Source organism: Cydia amplana, chromosome 5 (genome assembly GCF_948474715.1).
Source record: "Cydia amplana chromosome 5, ilCydAmpl1.1, whole genome shotgun sequence".
Lineage (NCBI taxonomy): Eukaryota > Metazoa > Arthropoda > Insecta > Lepidoptera > Tortricidae > Cydia > Cydia amplana.
The window spans coordinates 18823374-18845712 of NC_086073.1; the positions used below are offsets into that span (position 1 = coordinate 18823374).

General features: G+C 36.4%; 1 protein-coding gene across 1 annotated transcript in view; it reads left to right on the forward strand.

Annotated features, from left to right (window-relative positions):
- LOC134648311 (SUN domain-containing ossification factor) overlaps positions 1–22339 on the forward strand; it is an 80180-nt gene that overhangs the window by 35467 nt on the left and 22374 nt on the right. The gene's annotated exons all lie outside the window — the stretch shown is intronic.

Genomic DNA, 22339 nt, shown 5'->3' on the forward strand with positions numbered 1-22339 from the left:
CGATATAGTGTTCCACTGCTGGGCAAAGGCCTCTCCCCTTGAATTCCACAACTCCCGTTATTGTGCTTTTTCCAGTCATCAGTTACTGATGAAGTGATGAAGGTGCCCAAGTCGTCCCGCCATCTCCGTCTGAGCCTGATTTGTTTAGACTTCAGACCATTTAAATACCGATTTTCATATCTAAGTCTAAACATTTCAATGTAATTCGATACAAAGCAGCTTTTACTTGGCTGCCATTTAAATTTGTCTTAAACGACTGTGTGACATTATCATAATTCGCTGGGCAAAGTGAATTTCTATACGCCTTCTCCTTGTCAAATAAAACGGAGTGTCTATTACCTATTCTTGGCCTGACGGGATTCCTGGCCGGCCGTGTGATTACTGCTGCTGCTTACAGAGTCCAATAGTAGTGTAACTTCAAAGCTAAAATCCTTAACAAAAAACAAAATAAAAACCAACGCAATGAAACGTTTCAAGTGAATTTGATAAAACATGTCTAAGAACCACCGCTAGAAAACCTGCTTTCAAATAATAAAAAATCGCGAAAATGTCGCCATCATGAAATCCAAAATTAAACTTCTAAAACGACTGTCTATTACTACGTTCACGGGTCTCAAAGTGTATGAGCGCCACTGTGTTATCTAATCCACTCGCCTCCGCTCGCCTAGGGATTGGAACACCCTAAAACGGCCAAGAATAGTACGACCTATATTAATTAACTTCCGTAAACCAATTTACTCCTTATTCTCAAGTAATAAAGGTCGACTATTTTCTCCCCAATAAATAAAGAAAGACTTTTCCTGACTAATACTTGTAACAGTTGTAACAATGTAGTTCTCAAAGGAGGGTCCGATTTGCCGCATTTCTGAATATCATTGGACTGGTATGACGGTGACTAATAAATAGTTGGTTTATGGTCGACATGGACTAATATTAATTCGATTTTCAACTGTCTCAAAGTATGTTCCTGTGTGTTAGGAATTGTACTAGATTGTTAATAAACACTCCCTGTGTAGCCATTTCCATGACTTTACGATGATACAATGTTTCTCGTTGTTTTTACAAGGATTTGTCAATGGTCCTATTCCTGATTTCTTTATTTAATTCACATGCATAAACTTACAGCTAAGGATGCCAAAATTGCCAAAACGCTTATGCGGTAGGGACAATACATACAATCAGAATCAAACATAGTCTAAATATTAAAACAAAACAAAACGCACGGGTTAACAAATTATACATAAACCTTCCTCTTGCACCAGTCACTCTATTATGTATTAAAAAAAAACCGCATCAAAATCCGTTGCGTAGTTTTAAAGACCTAATAAGCATACATAGGTACAGACAGAGGGAAGCGACTTTGTTTTATACTATGTAGTGACTAGTACTTTCATTTTGTTAGATTATACCTACCTAATACCTCCTTTGGTTAGATATTAGTCTCGGGTCAACGACGCTCATGCGATCTCGTTGCGATGTATTTTTAGGTAGGGCAGTGCGTTGGGTGCAACGTGTGTCATATTATGTTTTGTTGTCTGCCAGAGTCCAATGAAATGACGTGCGAAAGGAATAGCATCATTCCGATGATTAACGACCTGATTCGCCACTTAGTTTTGCGGCAAGTATAGTACCTGGAGTAACAAGAAAGGGCGTATGTGGAAATCAGATAAGGATAACAAGATCTTGCCACGTGAGTACATCAGGCTTCGCGTAAGTCTGCACTTGCACGTGTTTCCGCCTTTGTTCCTGTTTTGTAAATATGACTATGTCCTTGTCTTCATACTCATATTCAATAGCATTTTTGATTTAGGTATGTACATAGGTAATACTAATTGTAATTTAGGTTCATAAGCCAATAATCTAAGTAGGTACTTGTTTTTTGTTACAGGTATGTATCCTGAGCGTGAGCAGAATCATATTAAGTAGGTAGGTATAATTTACACAGCATAATATGGTACCTATATGTGTACCTATATTCTAGGAAATCAAGTAGCAGATTAGCTTCGGGTAACGAATGGTATCTCGCTCCGCAGCCTGTTCAAACTTCCAAGAATATATGTACAATCGCCATCAGATATATCGGAGCGGCTAAGGTGTTCAAAATATCTGAACACGCACTCTAACGCCCTGACAATAGAGGCGTGTTCAGATATTTGTGAGCGCCTTAGCCGCTCCGATAAATCTGAAGGCGACTGTACAATATCATATTAATTACAGTATAGGTTCACAAACTGTCTTTTAAAAGATAAACAAAGGTATGTACTTTTATTTGTCATCTATGCGTATTATACATGGTATAATAATATACTCCGCCTGGTACTCTCTTCCGAGATTCGCGAATGACCTAACTGTCACTTGCCTACGTCATCATGCTGTTTACAGGTTCTCAAACTTTAAAATGTGGTAGAATTTTAACCAACGGTGAAAATTATTTTAACGGCATTAATTTTAAGTTATTCATGTAGAAACATAGTAAAATAAAACAAATCTATACTGCACTTTTCACTCCTACTCTTACAGTTCCGAATAGAGCAGCCAACCATTTTCATAACAAAACATTAATTACCAAGCTTACGACGTGAAAAGTTTGGAAAACACTGCGACTGCTGACACTGAGCGAGAAGGAAATAACAATTAACACGCGTTCGACAAGGATGACGGTCAGGGACAAAATGGCGGATTGTCAAATGTGACAGCGCTATCCTGTGTTGCCAGTAGTGTAAACAGAATTACCCGAACGTCTGAAATTTCTTTAGTTAATCGGAAGATATTGCTAACGAATAATTAAAAATGACGTGTTATTGTAAAATTTAAGATAAAATACATATAAATGAAAATTATAAAATTATAAAGAAATATTTTAACTTATTAACCATAGATATAATGTACCCATGTAACATGTTATGTTGAAATAAAGTGGCAATGTTATTGTGACGTAGACAAGTGACACTCTGGGAAGAGAAGACCATGTTTTATTAGACCATGGTATTATATGTATATGTTTCGTTGAAAAGCTGAATAACGAACAGAAGAGTGTTTACAAATATACAATTATGTTTCTATAATTGAACGTGTTTTGACAGTGATTATGGTTGGGTAATGATATGAGTAAAAGATAACTTTACATGTAGGTTAGGTACTTTACATTATAAGTAGATATGATAATCACGGAATTTCATATACATATATGCAAGTGTTAAGGAAAACGACATATTTACCACTATGCCTTTTGTTAGCAATCTTGACACCCTATTTTCAAAAGTATCTGGTATTCAAATTATATATTATATTATAGTGTTCCAGGAATTCAAGGGTTAATCAGATAACTCGGGGTTAACCGTTTAAACTCGGAGTTAATAGTACAGTGCACCTGCAACAAATATCCATGTTTATTTTCCACCAGAATCTTGTAATCCATAGTATCCATACCATACCATCACAGACTTGCTGACTGATTTAAACGGTCACCCCAACATCTCTAGTCTTTACGGCATTGACTTAAGACCTAATACAGCTTGCTTTAGTATTTTTGTGAGCTAAATCCTGAATATCGGGGTCGCTCGATGCCTATCTAGGTCTCAGGGCCGAAACTTAGCCGAAGGGTAACGGAAACAAACGATTAAATTAAGCTAACTGCTGAAGTCTGGGTGGGATTTATGTAAATCTAACCTTAGATCAAATGTTAAACAACAAACAAAGTATTCAATAATTTTTTGACACCTACATTAAATGGTTGACCCGCGACCGTGTCAAAAATAAAAACATTTTAAATACATATAACATCAGCGGCCCGTTTCTCAAAAGTAACTTGTAATACAAGTGGAAGTCCCTTTCTAACAAAAGCTGTCAAAAGTTACATCCACTTGTATTACAAGTTACAAGCTTTTGAGAAACGGGCCCTAGTACACAATACACATCTCACACGAACTTAAAATAACAATGGAAACATGCAGTTACCGAAATCGCGTTATCACCCATTGCACATTCGACCTATAGAGAGGCAGATAACGAAATTTTCGCGGTAAACCCTCTGAATATTTTCAGAGGGTTTTCAACGACGTTTTTTAGGAATTTGCAAACCGTAGCTCATCCTCAATCAAACACGATAATATTAAAAGCTTTTTACTGTGTACATAATACTACTGTACTATACTTTTCTCAATAAATTATTTGTATTTGTATTTGTATAATTAACTAGCTCATCTCATATCTAGTAAAGATAATGTTATCTTTTATATGACGCAGCTGGGTTAATGACTGACCGATAAGGGATCAATGGGAGGTCTGGTTTGAGGTCAAATTGCCTTGTCACACTTACGTACGAATTTACAAGTGCGACAGAGCGGCAACGCGTCGAACGTGGTTCACGGTAGGCCCTCTGTTATCTTGGGAATATGGTAGTCATTAATGCCATTATATATTTTTGTACTGTTTACTTTTAAATTGTATTATTTATTCATTACTCTATAAGGTGAACGCAAAAGGTGACAGGGGGGCTACCGCGAAAACAGAAATTCGCAACTTGCGGGGATCTTTCTCTTTTACTCCAATGAAGGCGTAATTAGAGTGAACGAGATAAATGCCCGCAATTTGCGAACTTCGATTTTCGCGGTTACAGCCCAGTTCCGAACAACTGACAGGCCGATATCGTCCGGCGCCTTCGTTGGCGTCTTTGTCACTTGTTTCATTGGTCACAAATAAAACGTTCAAAACCTTTGTCGTTTAAAGGGTCGTGCACACACCTTTAAAACCCTACCTTATAGTTGTCAAGACAAGTCTTTAGTCTATTCCCCAAAAAAGAATTTGTGCATACACGCAGTATCTTTTTGGCGATTTTACGATACTTCGTGTAATGATCACTTAAAAAATATTGAATTAAATACAGTGTTGCCAACCTTATTTTAAATGTCATCTCTGACAAATAAGTGAACCATAGACATGTTTTTTTTTTAATTTCATTCATTCATTCATTCTTTTCCTGCCCGTACCCTCCATTTTTGCTACTTCTAGAATTAAAAATATTTGTTAAATTTACAATTTTATTTCAAAGTAAGTTGTTTAACTGAGTCTCGTGGCGTCTTTATTAACAATTTTCGGCTTCGCCTCAAATTGTTACTCACGCCACTCGCCTTTTTTGACCTCTCTTAAACAACGGTTGCATAAAATACTATTATTCAAGTAAGTAGTTTCATTTAACATGTTACTAAGATCGGTGACAATGACAAGAATAGTTGATTGGCTGTAACAATGAGGGCAGAGTTCACATGGTTGTGACAAGGCATTGTTCCGTGACTAATATAATCAATTAATTAACGCTTTATAAGAAATTGGAGTTTTAAACAAAAACCCGAGTAATTTTTCTATGAAATTCTTATTTAAATGTAGATCTAGTAGCTTAGATATCTTTTTTAATATCGTTTTCATACTAACTGATTCAGGGTGTACCTAATAGGATCAGGGTAGACCCAAAAGAAGGTAAAATGAGATTGTTTTGCATTATTAATAGGTACTTCGTTAGGCAAAACTAAAAAAAACTGTTCTTTTTTTGTTTGATATTTCTGTTACTTATAGTAGGTACATATTCTTTGTCTTGACTTGACCGAAAATAACCGTTAATTAAACAACTAGTTACTATTGTATAGATTATAAAAAAAAGTCTTAATAATAAGTTATTATTAAGACAATTAATAACAACACAAGGAGAAATTAAGACGGCCGCAGGTTGAAATATTCATTAACTATCACGGACACAAAAAAAAATATCAATAGTTGAAATAGTCTGAAGTGCTATAGAGCAATGTAATCTACAAGTGCCTATTGAACCTACATATACAATTGTAGATATAAGCTAGGACGATTGAAATAAATATTTTACAATTGTAAAACATATTATGGGCTTACAAGTTATGCGAAACGAAAATGTTGAATGTAACACCATTTCTGAAACGAATGCATTCGATTGGCAGGCATTATGACCGCCATTAGTTCTGGTTCTGGTCTAAGACTAGAAAAAATACTCCACGTACATTTTAATGATGCAATTTTTGAAGTGAAAACTTCTTTAGCGGCGCTGGGCACTTTTTGAGGTGGGGAAAAAATGATAAACTTCAATCGTGTCGCAAAAATACTAGGAGTGCTGACCCCAAGTAAAATGGGATCAAAGCCAGGACCAAGAAGAAAATGAATATACAAAAAATTCTGCGAGTTATAAAGGCCTTAAGGGGCCCACTGATTACCAGTTCGCCGGACGATATCAGCCTGTCGGATAAACGCAAAAGGTGACAGTTCCGAACAGCTGACAGGCTGCTATCGTCCGGCGGATTAGTAATCAGTGGGCCTCTTACGTGTCACGTCCTCGACAAAGTAAACGTTTTTGTGGAATGGCCCTGTAGATGTTACCTTTCCCAACTTGGGTAATTTTCACTATTATTCCTTCTCAAAACGCCATACCGGATTTTTTTAAACATCTTTATTTTCTTTATGTCAATTATCTATGTGTTTAAGCGGCGCATTAATTTACGCAAACAATAGACAATAACCTTTCTATCACATTATTATTTCTTTTGAACTCTATTTAATGCATTAATAATAAATAATAGTAATTAGTATTACTTTCATTATTATATTTACAGTTCTAATCGATCACTCTTACGTAGAAAGTGGAGATAATCTAAAGATTTAGTGTTAGACAGATCGTTAAATCATTCTAGGCACCTTACGGACAAGAGCGTGTAGAGAATGTAGCGTACGCCGTAAATCGGATATAATGGATTACCTGCACAAAATAATGCACAATAATTTACTTTTACCTGGGTTTAATCCCAGGCATCCCAGCTCTAAACCTAGATACTAGCTTCTGCGCGAGTTTATCTGTGTAAAATAGTGCAGTCAAGTGTAAAAATATGGGTGCACTCATCATACTCAAAAATATATCCCATAGCTCTTACGTCAGCGAATTAAGAACTATGGGACATATTTTTGAGTAAGTTGTATGCACTCATATTTTTACACTTGACTGTACGTTCATATTTCAATTCCTTAGTAAGTTCTACCCCCCCTTTCAATCCCCTTAAGACGATATAGAAACTAATTAAATTATTAAATTTGGAATTTGGTGGCCTTGGTCACTTTTTCTTCGTACCTATATGACATTTATTTCGGTTTATGACATTTACTTTTAAAGGTACTTATTTTCATCCATTTTGAAAGGTTAATACACTTTCCCGTTAGGCGCATTTTTCGCGTAGTCTCTTCAGAATCTTATTGCGCGGGTTTTACTGCATATATGTACGTAATTATAATCCCATCTTCCAAACCACGGCTGTGACTCGTGTCACAACACAGCCTAGACTTAAATTTGCATTTCACGGTCACGCTTAGTTTGTAACGAGATTTGTGAAAATTGCTTGCTCTGTTTATTGCCATCGCTTATGTCGCAGATTATCTTTTACGTTCGCGCGTCAGCTTTCTCTGATGAAGAAGGTTCTCAGGGCACTTTCAGAGAATAAGTTATCGCTTGACTGTGTGTGGCCTATTGAATCGTCGATGTTAGTCGAGTTATTGTCGAGGCACAGAGAGATGAAATTAGGGCCGGTTTTTACTATAGATTTTTTTCGTTAGATTTGGATAACATTTGGCTGGTAGCTCCTCGTTCTGGGTGAAATAAATACGAAATCTTAACTTGTCTCGAAATATTTAATTTATGTAAGTTTCCGTTGGGTTACGAAAATACTTTACGTTTTAATAACTCAGAGGAAGATTTTTATATTGCACAGAATAGGGAACTTTAAGTAGGTATATATATATATATATATCCACCAAATTTTATCGGAATCTGACAAAAAAAAACCGACAACAAAACAATAATCGATCCATTAGCGAAATGTATCCAGCCTGGAAGGACCCCCGACGGGCCCGAAACATGTCGATAATAGCGACTAAAAATTCAAGTGAGTGAAACCGTTTTCGTCTATAGAACAGTAAAGTATGTCTCACGAAAGTTTAATTTGGATTGTATCGAGAATATTGTAAAATCAATAATAAACATTTACGAAACGTCAACCTATCTATGGTCTATGAACGCTTCCATTATTAGTTTTACCATTTATTTTCTTCTTAGATAAAGCTGATGTAATAAATATGTTCATTTCATAATACATGTTTATCACAGACACGGACCACGGTATAAGGTTAACATTACACGAAGGTAAATCTTCTGTTGAACACTAACGATGTTTAACAAGCGAACTCAAGAACATCTGTTTCTATACACTTTTGTCTGCTCCATTCCTGAAAACATAAGTCGCGTACGTGACTATTTGTTGTGTCATTTCCAGTCAAAAGGTTAAGTACAATACCTTCGTCATTTGTCGATAATGACGGTTTCTAATTGAATTTTTGTATCAGTCTCATGTTAGGCCCTTATTAACGACGCCAAATTGGTACCTTCAGCTTAAGAATTACTCATATGGAGGATATTAAGCACCATTAACCCTCAGTTGACCTTTCTTGTTTTCTGCTTTCCCATACAAATTATACCCTGTGGAACCATGGAGAATTTTCCACCATGTATTCAATGACAGAATTTCGCTTGCGTTCATACAAATCAATCTGTCTTTTCAAAACTGTCGCCAATTAGCGACTGTCGTTAGAAATGTCAGACAGCTGTCTTGAAACGTCGCTTGTGTAACAGATCGGCCTCTATGATACTGCATAGATGCATAACAAATACATGTCGCGATATGATATGTCCGTCTATGTTTGTCGTGCTTTTATCCAGTCAATTGTGGCCATCGCTTTTTAATAAGTGTCAAAAATATAAGTGCGAGAGTGAGTCACATGACACAATAAACGACAACAGTTTAACCATCATCTTCTTAGTCCTTATTCTTCATAGCTGAAGGTTGAAGGTTCTTAATTATGGATTTCCAAATAGTTCTAACCTATCCTCAGCTGTGCGTATAGCACTGAAGACAGATAGGCCTTTGCTAGCTTCGTGGGCGTCGCCTCCTTCTGGAGAAAAACAATCTAGTATAATTGATACCCCTTCCCCTCCCCTTGAACCCCCATATGAACTGCCCTTGGCTAGCTTTGCTTCCATCATCGTTCGTTTATATAGCTTATTTATGAGGGATTAAGGGGAATTTCCTTTCAAGTCTTTCAACTTTACATATAAAAGGCATTAAAATTGCCCGTATGTCTGACCTACAGTTTACGACATGTCTGCTATGTAAATTTTCTACGTATCAAGTTTGTATAGGTACTCATATGGACGAGGGTTATTGATCCGATCAACATAGAATTTGCATTAACCTCGCCGCATGATGGTTCTCACGGTTTTTAAGATGGCGGTTTTGAGTAGTTTAGCCGGATGAAAAGTATTTTTTACAAGCGACTTCATTTGTGTAGATAATCATTTCCGTGATAAAACTATCCCGTCTCTTTTCCTAGAATTCAAACTGTATCCATACCAAATTTTATGTTTTTAGTAGTAGGATTATCTTATTTATTAGGAGTATGTTTTATCTTATTTTGACAAACTAATTAGGTAAGTAGTTAACAAATATTGCACAATTATTTGTTAATTAATTCGTAATCGTTAGATAACGTGAAAAATATAACGACGACAATGCAATTTATGGTACCATCAAGCCAATCTGATGATGGAGAGTTAATCTGATGGAGTCTGGTGATGGTGGGTGGTGGATAAATGATTATGATTATAACAAAAGCTAGGCAAGCGTGATGCGTTGTTGCAAAGGAAGGTACGCTGGTACCACTTTAATTACCAGCAGTAGAAGCTTTTATCTTTAGATAATTGCCACTTGACAGATCCCGATGGGAAACGTCGAGTTTCTATAACTCAGTGGCGGAAAACAGTTGGTCGGTGTGGTCCTGTTGGTAACACCTGAGACCTAGCCTAGGATATACCTAATAACTCTAGAAATGTCACAACCGTGTCTCCGACTCTAATAGTTTTTTTCATACAAGGTTAACAGCTGCCTGTCTCTGGAGTCTGGAATACAAAAGATCGATCAATTCTGATGTGTTTAGTTCAAGCGATTTGAAATCGTTTCTGTTTTATTATACTAGTAAATCTTTAGAATTTCATTTTATTAACGTTCCCGTTATATTGTGTTAATATGTCATATACATTCATATTTATTTGTAATAAAACTCTAAGAGCCTCTAAAAGATTTCACTCCCCTATAAACCTATAACGCTTTGTGCAAAATGCTTTTCACGATAATCTGACCGTATCAATAAATCGCAGAATACTCAGGAAATATTACTTGGAAATCGAGTTCCTCTTGCTTATTAGATTAACACCGGTTATGAGTGTTATGACCGATCGGATTCAGTTTATTGCACAGTTATTTTAATAGGTACGAAGTAATATCGTTTCACGAAATCACGATATAAATCTAGGTGTAGGGTCAAGGCGGTAACAGTGGCTCAGCTTCAACAGTGGCTCAGTCGCCTGATATCGCCTCTCTCGTGTTGAAATTAGGTTGAGCGAGTCACTGTACGCGGCTTTTTTTACCGAGCCACTGTTCCCTCCTTGACAACGTTCAGAAACGATCAGTCGCAGTGCAACATGATGCACTTGATCTTTGAAGCTGCAAATATTAATCATAATCATAATCATCGCATTTATTCGTGATAAACTATAACATACACAAGTACACAACAAACAGAGAAAATTAAACATAAAATAAATACATAGTTTACCACGAAATGGTCCCGCCTCAGCATAATGCTAACCCAGAAGTCAGCGCTGATCTTCCGGCGAGACCATTTGTGGGTCACGAAACGAAACGCAGCTGTACGACACGGCCCCATCATAAATCTGATATTCATTGGCTTCTGGGTCTGCTTATAGTCAGGGTTGGGCAGTATTTCAATTACATGTATTTGAAATACGTATTTGAAATACAAATTAGTATTTTGTATTTGTATTTCAAATACTACCTCAAAAGTATTTTGTATTTGGTATTTCAAATACTGCACTCACATGTATTTAGTATTTTGTATTTCAAATACTTCAAGCTTCAAAATACATTTCTATAAATACATTTTATTAAATTCTATAATCCTAAAATGTCTAATCTCTCGCACAAGCTGTGAGCCGACCGCGAACCTCCGATCCAGCCGAGATACAATTTTCATTGGCTGGATACTGGATCTATATTAGGTCAACTTCTGCGTGGAACTTTTCGTTTAAATCTAGGGGATAGGGTCATTGCAGTAGTTTCCGTCCATGCACTAGTTTTCGACGACTTGACGGATTATCAAATATATATTTCATTTTTAATTTACTACTTTTTGCGAAATCTTCATCTTCCTCGCGTTGTCCCGGCATTTTGCCACGGCTCATGGGAGCCTGGGGTCCGCTTGGAAACTAATCCCAGTAATTGGCGTTGGCACTAGTTTTTACGATAGCGACTGCCATCTGATCTTCCAACCCAGAGGGTAAACTAGGGCCGTAATTGGAATTAGTCCGGTTTCCTCACAATGTTTTCCTTCACCGAAAAGCGACTGGTAAATATCAAATGATATTTCGTACATAGTTCCGAAAAACTCATTGCGAAATATCATTGTTATATGTAGACAGATATATTGCTTAGACGCCTTAGACATAAGGATTGAAATCAGTCCAAATTTGTGCAGGAATGTAGGTATATATTCAAATTTCGTCAAGTGGACGTAAACTAGAGCTGGACGAAAACTAGCGCAATGACCCTATAAGTTTATATGAAAGGATATTCGTTAACGTTAAAACTAAATGCTAAACAAAAAAATGAATAAAGGTAGGTATATTTTGTAATTGAAATACATTATTTTAAACACTGTAATTTGTATTTTGTATTTCAAATACCCGTCACCAAAGTAGTTTGTATTTTGTATTTCAAATACTTTTAAAAATGTATTTTGTAATTTGTATTTCAAATACGTGGAAGCCAGTATTTTGCCCAACCCTGCTTATAGTTAACCTTTGCTGTACAAAACTAGTTGACGGGTGGAAAACAGTTTGCTTACTCCATTTACTAGAAAGTATTCTTGAAGCCTCACAGTCCCAATAATACGAGATGTTATTTATTCTTGAAGGCCTACCTGTATTGAAAATAAACATGTAATTCGACCACTTGCTATAATTAACCTGACGAAGCTGTTCAGACGTTCAAGGCTGTCAAACTCGGCAGAAACGGTAAATCGTCGATCCAGAACCTATGTGTCAACTTCCTACATTGCAGATTTCTCGTGCTCAACCTGTTTGCACTTAGGAAAGAAAAAAAACGAGAGCGACTAATCGATAACAAACTGTATTTACATGTAGTCACAGTTGAATTTGAGTTAGTGTAAATATAGCGTTCGGAAAACAATTTCGCTCTCAACTCAACTGCCAGCCAGTACTTGCATTGGTAATTCAGTATGGCGCGTGACCGCGGGCGCGAAAGACGTGTGTCACGACCGTGGCGAAAGAATTAGCCGGCCGCGTCCGAAAATATTGTTTTTCAAATTTCGAACGAAAATATTTTTTGAGTTTCGCGAATACTGCGTTTTCTACGGTTTGTTCTGAAAATTGCTGTGATTTCGTTTAACGTGTTTCGGAAATGAAGCGGTGGTTGTTTGCGTGAATAGTGCTTGGTTTGAGTGAAGTCTGGATGTATGACCTTAGTATTTCAGGCGTGAAATATGGCCCGTTTCAGAAATAGGTCGCTTGGAACGAGGCGTATGTTAGGTAACTTGGTAAAACTTCGTGTAAAGGCTGGAAATCTAGGTCATTTCAGTTAGAAAAAACTTAACTTGAAATTAGCTTATTTTCCAATAAAATATTGTATGTAATCTACATTTCAACGTATACATTTACCTATTTTAATAACAAAACTTCCGTGAGACACAGACATATTAAATATATTAAAAACGGGTCACTCACGTATTTTAAGCCGTTTATATATTTAATATACATTTACCTATATATATTTAATAGAATTATAGTAAGAATATATTTAAGGTATGTAACTTAAAAATAGTAGGCTTTATTATTAAGAACTCTACTTAATATCTTATCAGCATCTCTCAACTATTTACATGAATTAAAATCGAATACATGACTTATCTCACGTATGATATCTTAAATGATATAAGGAAATACCAACATTCAAATACCTAACTAAAATACTTTCCATATCGGTAAAAACTTTCTCATTTCATAGCGAATTAACTGTTGTTGACATTAGCTTGCGAATCTAATGAAGATTAACGACGTGGTTTATGTAATGTAGTCGTAATTAAATAAGTAATTACATCTATTTTATTTATTGAATAAACAAGTTACAATATAAAAGTACAAGATCAATTGGCCGATGGAGATCGAGTTAACAAAATGTATTTTTTATATTCTAAGTTCTATTCTAATCTTTCATTAACATCTTCCTCGCGTTATCCCGGGAGTTTGCCACCTCTGACCTTCCAACCCAGAGGGGAAACTAGGCCTTATTGGGATTAGTCCGGTTTCCTCACGATGTTTTCCTTCACCGAAAAGCAACTGGTAAATATCTAATGATATTTCGTACAATCTTTAATTAACATAAATCACATTACTACAAAATAATCAAAATATAACATCATATCAAATTAAACAAACATACTGATAGAAAAAATTAGCAAAATTTACACGTATTTTAACGAGAAAACATCTATCTATCTAAAACTGTATAAAAAAACTACAATTAATTAACATTACACCCTAAATGGCCTAAATTAGTAATTACTATGACATCTATTTACTAAATTGTTTGCGATTTACTGTTATCTATGGCATGTGTGTCACGCCAAGACGTTAGCAAATATGCAGTAAGTTATTTAGCATTTGCTAATTATCTTAATCTATGTATACTCAGTCAATGTAGGTACGTATGTTATTATCTGACGTGGTCTACATTCATTCGACGTTATGTGATAAATGTGATTATCATGTCGATCTCATGTGTCGCGTATACTTGACGTTTGACGTTGCGTGGGTTCTCCGAAAGGGATATCATATATCGTTTTCTAGGTACAAGGCTCGGCTAATACGTGCGTCACGGGTCTACGGATAATTTAGCTACAAATCGGGAAAATATTGCTACGGCGTAGCACACGTAGCGCTCTAATGGGTCACTGCCATATTCTTCAAAAAAAAACGTCACTTTTGACACTTGTTTGACACAGACTGCCTAGATAGAGAATTCACATTTATAAAAATATGTTATAACACTTATAACTTTAATGTTAATATTATAAATGATAATTATTCTTTTAGTAGTTTGATCGACAGTTTTAATGTAAGTACAGCTTTAACACATTCATCGCTTAGCTACGGTCGTAGTGCTACATCGTAGACGATAACATGGGTTTCCCGGTATGTAGCGAAAATGCTTCGTAGAGGCAAAACGTGTCGTCATTAGCGCTGAATGGGTTAATGCATTCCGCCCTTTAAACTCCTTAGAATAAGAAAACTGCGATAAAAAAATATTAAGATTATACAAGACCTGGTTAAATCTGCAATAACCCCAAATCCATTTCACACCGATTAACATGAAATGACACATTTGGATTGCTTAGCCTGTATATTGTATCTATAGTAGATTGTTAACCAAGGGGTGAAAGGCACTCATTTCTGCCGAGGTAGTTTGGTGCTCGAACGCAGTGAGAGCGCCAATAGTCCGAGGCTGAAATGATGCCTTTCACCCGAGTTAAACACTCTACTTTTCATTTCGAATACGAGGAAAGTAAAATGCATAGTATTTTAAAAAAACATGACTGAGTATACATTTTTATACTGTTTCTCGAGGGTACTTTCAATTAACAATTTATGTAAAAGAATAGTTATTTATGGAATGGGGAGTTAAAAATCAGAATGGAAATTGTATAACAAATCCATTTAAAACCAAATTTCAATTGTTTATAGTAAAAAAAATTAAAAAAATTGTACTTGGAAAGTTAAATGCTCTACTGCAGAAACGTATCACTTTCTGCATACCTTTTAGAACAACAATGACCCTCTTTCAGATCATGAGAAATGAAAAGTATATTTCCAACGTAACTACCAATTGAAAACTACTTTCCAACTCAATAAAAGGTAAAAGTTGTAAGGGGGCAAATATAATTGTCGCTGTTAACTGTCATTGCAAATATAACGTAAATACTTTGACAGGTCCATTCAGAGTCTTTAATGACTGCTAGTGTTAGATTGCTTAATGTTATAGTGTGTAAATTTATTTGACAGTTTTACGGTGGAGAAATGGTTCCTTCTAGATATTAGTGAAATCTGTTAGATGTTCCTTGTGAATAGAGATCTGCTGATTTTTAATTCATTTCCAGCAGTTATGTTGTACAGTGCCGAAGGACCTGAATTCTTCCCATAGCTGCCATTGCCAACGAAATTTTAGGGTCCCCTAATCCTTAGAATTGTCTCTCAGCTGCTGCTTATGACGATTACTGTATAAATATACTGTATTTATATTGTACATGCGAGATTTCCTAGCAGGAATCCACTTCATAAATCCGCTATTTCTCTGTCACTCAATCGCGGTGGACACCGATATGTGCACAAAAAGATAAAAATGTTAAATCATGTGTAGAAAAAAGGTGGAAATGTAAATCATGCATGATAGTGGAAGTGTCGAGTGCGTTTTATTTACGCTCTAGTTCCTTCGTTTCTTCAATGAATGCTATGAACGCGTTCGACTTTGTTTGGAATAGATCTTGTTGCATAGCTACGAGGGTTGTTTGAGAAGTAACTTGGTTTCATATCAAAAAATAATAATATTGCAAATGTATTTATTTTATTTCTCTACGTAATCCCTCCGAAGTTCTACGCACTTGTCCCAACGAGTCTGCAACTTCTCTATGCCTTCACGGAAGTGCGTTTCTTCAAGGGCCTCGAAATACGCATTAACCTCCTCATCGGACTTAAAATTTCGCCCTAAGAGAAATGTTTTCAGTTTCGGGAAGAGGTGATAGTCCGACAAAGCCAAATCTGGTGAATAAGTAGGGTGTGGAAGAAGTTCCAATCGTAACTCCGACAATTTTTGTGCAGCGACACGACTTGAATGCACCGGAGCGTAGTCATGGTGAAAAATCACATTATTTTTTGCCAAACCTGGACGTTTTTCAGCTATTGCCGCCTGTAACTGATCCAAAAGTGATGCGTAGTATGCTCCAGTTATAGTTTTTCCCTTGGCCAGGTAGGCAATTAAAAGTATCCCTTTGCGTCCCAAAACACAGACGCCATCACCTTTCCAGCAGACGGAATGCATATGGCTTTCTTTGGAGTTGGCTCTCCATGACCAGCCCATTGTTTCGACTGATGTTTCGTCTCCGGGATGTAGTGATGGATCCAGGTTCCATCCATAGTAACAAAACGGCGAATAAAATCTGTTGGATTTTTTTTAAACACCTGCAAATCTTCATCAGATGTTCACATGCGAATACGCATTTGTTCTGGAGTCAGTAATCGCGGCACTTACCTTACACAAAGCTTTATCTTGTGCAAATCGTCGTGTAAAATAAAATGCACCCGCTCAGAAGAGATGTTTGTGGCTTCAGCTAATTCGCGTATTTTCAATCTTCGGTCGGCTAAAACTAAATCATGGATTTTATCGATGATTTCGGGTAAAAGTGCTGTTTTCGGGACTCCAGGGCGAGGTGCATCTTTAATGCATGTCCTGCCTCGCTTTAACTCATTTACGCAAAGTCAAATCGTTCCCTAGGAAGGACACGAACTACCCAACGTAGGTAAAATCCTTTTATGGATTTGTTTCACAGTTTTGCCTTCCAAAAAAAGAACTGAAAAACTCCACGAATTCAAATTTTCTCCATTTTCCCGCGTAACTCAGACCAGTTTTGTTTGAACTACTGTCAAATGTCAAATTCCTGCCAAAAATGACATGGCGCCACATATTAAATATGTTTAATTACTAAACTAAATCAATACATACAGAGTTGACGCCAACGCCATCTATACGTAGGCGAAACAAGTTACTTCTCAAACTACCCTCGTACTATAAAATACTACCAGACCTTCTAGCATGATATGCGTTCTCGCGCGCGACTCCATACATACCTATAGCGCGACTTCAAGTACGCGCAAGAACGCAAGTCGTGCTAGAGACACGCTCTTATTCTCTTAACAATAAAACTCGCGTCAAGATCATTTTGAACCCCTGGCCCGCTTAGCAACTTCTGCTGCTGACTACAACAGATGCTTGTCCGTCTATAACCTCGATGCTAATGTATTGGATTTGGATCCTATTTCCAATTATAGCAATAGAAAACCTGCTATATCCTTACTTAGACTCATACAATCCTTTAGCCTTCCACGGAATGATTTAGGACTATGAGTATGTAGTGAGTACTATGACACTTACAACGCACTTATATGTGACGTTATCTAAGAATAGGGACCTTTTTGTCGATGGCGCTTACGCCATAATTAACGATGCTCCGATATAAATACGAGCCCACGCGACGGCGTGCGGCGTAAGCGCCAGCGACAATAAGGTCCCTTTTCATAGATAATGCCCCATATTATTCAATTCAATACCCTTTGAATTCAAGTGAGTTTGCAAATATTCCGTCATATCCCTGCCCATTCTGAGCTTATGTGTGTATCGGATTGAAGCTTGTTTTTATTTGTATGTCTTTTCTATCTATGTATAATCTCTGCTTAGAGAGGTACTTAATGAATGAAATGAATGAATGAAAGAATGAAATCTTTTTATTTATCATGGTTGAATCCTGAGTAACTATGACAAGTCCGTACCCGAAGGGTGATAAAGGAACGCTCTGTTACTAAGCTTCCGATGTCTCTCAGAGAGCTGTATTTTACAAAAAGTTGTTGGTATTTTTTCTAGTTAGCATAATAGAGAAAAGTTTTTAATAGTTATGAAAGTTGTGTGATTTAGTAGCTGTTGTAGTTTTATGATGTCATTGTTCTATTATCTTAACATGCATGGACAATTTTTACACGTGAATACGATGGATTTCTCAATAGTGACCCATATTGCAACTACATAACTTATATTGTTCCTTACAAGTATCATTCAGTAAAATTAATTGTAAGGTATACAATTGGCTCCATCATCACTTGGTTAATTCGTGTCAGAATTATCAGCAGAAAGTAACATTTCTGCAAGATTAAGTACCTATGTGGACGTAAATGCTTTATATAGTTGGTCAAACCAATTTGTCAGTAAATAAGGACTAGTGCCTACGCCAATCATTGGAGTTAGTTACCAAGCGGGCCCCGGGAGGAAGATAATGACTGTTTTTTGTTGCATTAGGTTGAACTGTAGTTAAAAACATTACATTCCAAGATTTGATGATGTTATTTGATGATGATGATGATGATGATGTTAGAACTGGGAGCTCCCAGTTCTAACATCACGTTTACACCTTACGAGAAACATAAAAGCATTGTAAAATTCGCCAACTGTAGGTTTGTTGATGCATGCCTGGTGTAACCGCACGTTTACAGAAAACTGGGTCAATGTTTGCGTTACTGAAATGATTCTTTATTCAGTCAATTCCGTTGCATTTTTGATGATTTGCGGTCTCCGAAACAACTGAATGCAGTTTTACTGTAACGAAATTGCTTTCAAATAATTCTTCTCTCTCTTCTCAGCATAAGTATTTACGTCCACTGCTGAACATATGCCTCATGGATTTCCATGTTGTTCTGTACGCGGCGGTCCTATACCGGGTCGGCCCTGCCGTCTTTCTAATGTCGTCCGACCATCTGCTCGTGGTTCTCCGTCCCTTCGGCTTCCCAGTCGATCTCCAGAACAGATGATTATAGCATATAAACTGGAATGGAACAGATGTCATATTCGAAAGAAAAAGTGACTAAAAGCTTCCGGGCCGCGGCAGATGTCTAGGGCTTCATCATCACACGCCCATGCGCAGCTTTTCAACTGATGGTGTTACGTTCAGATTTTCACATTCTTGCAACATTTTTCCTTTTTACACCGCCACCTTTCTTTTAACTGAGCTGTGGAATCCACACCTCCAGCCATTACGTGACATGTGGGCATGTGACAATTACGCAAGTCACGGAACCGTTTAATTACATTAAACGTAATTAATGTAACTAGCGTTGTAAGTATAAGTTTTATCGGAATAACAGTATGCAGAAAAACGTTGAGAATAATAAGCAATTTAGTAAATACTTTCGTGTAAATATGTTATTACGCAGTCATAATCATAATACACTGTAATTTCTCACTAATTTGCCAACTTGCTAAGTGGATATAAAAATCGTGAGTCTCTGTTTTCAATTAACTAAAACAGCGATAACTTCGTCGAACGTATAAAGGAGCGGGAAGTGAAGAATTTCCATAAATTCAAGTATGTACTTACCAATTTGTTACTGTTATAGGTGATCCTTTTTAATTCAGATAGATAAAATGTATTTGGGTAATTCCAAAAACCTTAAAAGGATTTTAATATCTAATTTATATTACGTTACAGTCTTGAATACATCGTATACAAAATAGTATTTGAAGCAGGATCAATGCCCTCGAACTCGGAAGATATTCATCCTATAAATAAATCAGATATCCCGACAGATACGTCCCGCGGGATAAAAAGTGCTTCCTTTTACATCCTTTTCGATTAGTTTATCTTTAAATTATGTACAAGCTTTTGCTATTTTTAGAGGTACAAGTACAAACTATACTGTTCTACCTTAAAGATGACCGAAGGGCGCCGTAATCCCAAAAGGGTCTTAGACAGGAGGTAAAACTGAGATTTATATAATTTTAGATTGCTTAATTTTCAATGTACGCAAATCATCACAAAAGTAGCTACACTAAACTATAGGTAAATTATGGCCGACGATGCAAACACAAAGACCTAAGTGTGTGAATGAACCAAGCCTATTGACCTACCTCAACCCGATTCTTACTGTCCATTGATGACTCAAGCTTACAAGGGATATTCAGATACGTAAAATATGATGTCAATTTGATTACATTTGCACTTTTTCAGTACTGCACGCCCCACACTAGGTACGAATGAGATGAGCAGGTATTTATGTCAGTAGCTAAGTATATAGTTTCTGGCCGTTAAAGTAGTAAGCCTTCAAATGATTGTCTTAAAATGGTCTTCAAGTTCTTTTTCCATTAAGATATAAGATATTGACGATGCAAAAGCGATCAAACAGAACCTATTTGGATACATTGATTTTTATCTTTATTTTTATTAGTTCCCTGAATAAGATTTGGAAGACGGTCTGTCGCCTTGACGCCTTGTCTAACAATAAACAAAACGGCAGTCAATAGCAATAGGTATATTAGGTATATACATACCTATCTATAATCGTATCTGTCGGCGAAGTTCTACTATTCGCCTGGTCTGCATGGTTATCGGGTGATAACCCTTTCTCATCACCATCCATTATGTTAGAAATAGTAAAGGAGAAACAGACTTTTCACTTAATAACTCAGTTTTATTTACGAGTACAGATAGCTCTTACACAGTCTACGCTTAGCATAAGAATGAATCAAAACAACGGCATGCCACCACTTAAATAACCTTTCCAACCCTACCCCTCCAGGTAGGACTACCTGAGATCACGCCACACCACCTGCGCTATACTTGTTTATCAATACAATTCCCAATTATGTATTAATATTTCCGAGATCGTCTTAAAATAATAATTAATTCAATGATAAGTAATTAATTAATTTTATACAATGATCTTGTGATTATTTTAATTAAATACATTCGGATTATCTTATCAAAATTATAATTAATAAACAGTCAATTGACTACGCTTCCTTTAAATCAAACATTTTATATATCGATTTGAAAATGATAAAAATCTAACTAAAATTATTTAAAAACATGCATAACAAACATCAAGGATTGCCGCCCACATATCCGTATCTCTCCTGTTCATGTTTAATATATCTAAATTTACTAGGAGGTATGTATATAATCTTTAAATTACGACGATTATACAACTGTGGACAGAAAACTATTTATAGTAAATAATAAATACGAGATAATATCGACGATTGGGTTATTAATATTCAACTCATTACATTTTATGACGGCAATCAGTGTCAGATATAAAATACGCGTTATCTAACTCGTTTGCGAAAGGGGGAAGTGAGGATAAATAAACACAGTAAGTAATTAAAGATTTAACGTCAAACCAGAATAGAGGGTATTCCTGCAATGTTCTGCCGCCAGAGTGCAGCACTAGCAGTCATCGTAAACCATAGAGTAACTTTTACATATTGTGCCTTAAACTGTTTTTTGACAAGTTATCACAGACAATAAAATAAGACATTGATACATCAACTGGGTTCGAATCCCAGTAAGGGCATTTATTTGTGTGATGAGCACAGATATCTGTTCCTGAGTCATGGTTGTTTTCTATGTATTTAAGTATTTGTATATTATATATATCGTTGTCTGAGTACCCACAACACAAGCCTTCTTGAGCTTACTGTGGGGCTTAGTCAATTTGTGTAAGAAAGTCCTATAATATTTATTTATTATTTATTTATTTATCAAGGCGGTTTGTTTACAAAGGGCCTACCGGGAAACGTGAAAATCGAAACTCGGCTATCTGCCTCTTTATCGTTCGAATATGCAAGAGTGCTAGAGAGGTTAGATAACAAAATTTCGACTCTCTCGTTTGCGGTAGACCCTTAGATTGTGACGGATTGTGGAAGTGGCGCCCCCTACGCAGAGTTTTGCGTAATATTCCATATTTTCCCTGTCACACCGGGTTATGATCATTAAATTTCACCCACTTATCTGCTTCTGCTACTGAGTGTACCGAAATACATCTTGAGATTGAATTGCACTAGGAGACAATAGCTAATAAATAGATAAAATGGTCGTAAGTTCGTTACATTTCGCCCACCCGGCCGTGGGTGGTATGTGGGTTTGATCTACTACTGGTTGCCATTCTGGTACAGTGGTACCAGATAGATTAGTAATCGTTATTAGTTGGTCACACACAGGTCAGATCATTTTATAGCCTATAGCCTCTGCCCGCGATTTCGTCCGCGTTGAAGACTTGAAACGTACCGCCGTAACATCACCTAACTGCATCCAGTACTGCAACTAATGATCCACAAATTCAACCCGAACCTTTCTAATTATTTAGGTATCAGTACCAATCTTTAAACAAATAGACAGATAATTTTATTTTTGGTCTTATCTGATCGAATAGAATACGATTTATGAATTATTTTGTCTTAGACTACAATATTGAAATATGTAATTGTCATATCTGAATGAAGATATTCGACTTATTCGAGTTAGTTTTAAATAA